The sequence below is a fragment of the Magnolia sinica genome, chromosome 2 (assembly GCF_029962835.1).
Source record: "Magnolia sinica isolate HGM2019 chromosome 2, MsV1, whole genome shotgun sequence".
NCBI lineage: Eukaryota > Viridiplantae > Streptophyta > Magnoliopsida > Magnoliales > Magnoliaceae > Magnolia > Magnolia sinica.
Genome location: NC_080574.1, coordinates 43,898,981 through 43,901,712, shown reverse-complemented (window position 1 = coordinate 43,901,712; position 2,732 = coordinate 43,898,981). Strand labels below are relative to the sequence as shown.

The window sequence follows — 2,732 nt, the reverse complement described above, 5'->3', positions numbered from 1 at the left end:
TAGTTGTATGAATGTTGCAATCACAGATGCCGCAAACAATTTCATTAACCTTATCCTTCTTTCCTTCCATGGCCTCAACTTTCCTTATGAGTGTAGTCACTTTACACTTGAGATCATCCTCTTCTTTCAAGAGATATAATCTACCTTTCTCCTTTAATTGAGTTGGCCTAGACGTGGTGTTTGATTTTGGGTAATAGTCCCATGATTGTGTTTTTTCAGCCAGACTGTCGAGGTAGTCCCATACCTCGTCGACATCTTTATTAATGAACTCTCCATTACACATTGTCTCGACCATTTGGCGCATGGAAGATGTCAGTCCATCGTAGAAGAAATTTGTAATGCGCCACGTTTCAAATCCGTATTGTGGGCATGAACTGACCAAATCTTTGAATCTTTCCCAACATTAGAAGAATGTTTCATCTTCCTTTTGGGCAAAGTTCATGATTGCTTTTCTGAGGGTAATCGTTTTATGATGTGGGAAGAATTTTTTTATGAATACCCTTTGCATGTTGTTTCATGTGCCAATGGATTTAGGACGCAGTGAATGTAACCACGTCTTAGCCTTCTCTTTTAAGGAAAAAGGAAAGAGTTTCAGCCTGATTGTATCCTCAGATACATTAGAAAAATATAATGTAACTATAATCTCATTGAACTCTTTCAAATGTAAATATGGATTTTCTGATTCAAGTCCATGTAATTTGGGAAGGAGTTGGATAACTCCTGGCTTGATGTCCATTTGTCCTGTTTTTTCAGGGAAAATCATGCATGAGGGCGTACTCACTCCCGTCGGTTGTAGATAATCTCGTAAAGTACGAGGTGGGGGTGCCTGATGCACCTCATTCTCATCTTGGGTATCCTCCACCCTGGGTGGAAGTAGAGGAGGTTGGTCATCAGCCATAACTTCAATTAACTCAGGGGATTTTGAGTGGTGTCTAGTCCTACGATGGATAGTCAATCCCTCAACCAATCCTCCTTCAGTCAAGAGACGTCGAGTGTTGTCACGGGCCCACTTGGGCATGAAACACTCACAACCCTCAATTAAATTCAAAACCTAATCCTAAGAAAGGAAAAGAAAATTTAGAAAGAAAGAGAGAGTTGGAAAGAAATTACCAAATTGGAGTCCCTAAGTTAAAAACCTGCAAAATAAAACAAAATAAGTTAGATTCTAAAAAGAGAAGAACAATCCTTTAAAAGAAAGATAGCAGTAAACTGATTTCTAAAAGAAGGAATTCCTAAAAGAAAGTGGAAATTAAGAAAGAATTTACCAACCTACAAAACAAAAGAGTTGGGTTAGTTTCCAAAAAAGGGAAAACTATAAAAAAAAAATAGAAAATAGAAAATTCTATAATCAAAAGAGAACTAGAATTAGAAAACTTCTAAAACTCAAATCCTAATTCTAAAAATAGAAAGAGTAGGGGAAGAACTTACCGAATTAGAAATTTCTATCTTAAAGGCCTACAAAATAGGAAAGTTAGTTTTTAAACTAAAAGTCTACAAGTAGAAAATTTCTAAAAATAAAATAAGAATCAAAGTTAGAGTCTAAAAGAGAACTAGAATTAGAAACTTGCTAAAAAAGAATCTTAATCTTAAACTAATCCTAAAACTAGTTGATTTCAGAAAACGTAGCCGTCAATCCCCGGCAACGGCGCCAAAAACTTGTTCACTCCCCAAGTATAGGGTTGTGATGTAGTAATAAACTCGGTAAGACCGAGGTCGAATCCTAAGGGACTGATACCTGTACGTTATCTGAAACTAAGTAGAATTAAAATTGGGCTAAGATGTAATCTAAATCAAATATAAATTGATGAATATTGGTAAGAGATTAATATAAAACTTAAGGAATTTAGAGATAGGAAACTAGGGATTCAGAGGATCCACTTGTAGAGATCAGGGAGATCTTATGCCTGCATAAAAAACTTAACTGAACTTAGAATCCATCTTCATCCAGTTGATAGGTGAAACCATGAAACTTAAACTGATCTTCCTTTGATATAATTTAAAAGAGATGAAAGGTATATGAATTAGAATGGATTCCATCACCAAACCATGCCCAGGAGACAAAGTAACCAACAGAATGAACTGATTACCAACCAATCAACAATGTATGAAGGTTAGGAAGGGCACCGTCATCCGACCATGCTAAGGAGACGATGGTGAACAACAGGGCTTCCTGACGTCATAAACATAAAAAGAGAAGGAAGATGCTTAAAGCTATCGCAGACCCATTGTAATTTCAGTCACAACAGACCATTAAAAACTAAAAACATTCCCTTAATAATCAAACCACAATCAAGTTCAATTCACAATTTAATAGTTAAATCAAGGCATAAAAATAGAGTCTCCCATCTCACTACAAGCTTCACTTCTTAGCCCTAGCTAAGAGGTTTAGCCAACCATGATTGGCTAAATCAAAAATAAACAAAAAGAAGGGAAAAAAAAGAAAGACAAACAAAACAAATAACTCAACTCAAACTTGTTCATATCAAGCCGTCTCCCTGCCCTCGTGCTCCCTGTCTTCACGTTCCAATTTTAAGCCGTCCGTCCTCTCCTCCTACGCATTCTCTCTTTATTTTCCAGATATGAAGAGAGTCCCGTTCGTGGCTGGAATCTATGGAAAGTTTACGCAGCCAGCTCACTCAAACCGCGTTTGTAGAAACGCAAACCGACTTGCGTTTGGAATGTGATTGCAAGACAGTGATCATCCTTAGAGTAAAAATTTCTCCATGGCTAGG

The 2,732-nt window shown here is 37.0% G+C and overlaps 1 non-coding gene across 1 annotated transcript; it reads left to right on the top strand.

Moving 5' to 3' along the window:
- Positions 1-353: 353 nt before the first annotated feature.
- Positions 354-460, top strand: LOC131238181 (small nucleolar RNA R71). The gene has a single exon (XR_009167591.1). It is a non-coding gene; the product is annotated as a small nucleolar RNA R71 (small nucleolar RNA).
- The last annotated feature ends 2,272 nt before the right edge of the window (positions 461-2,732 follow it).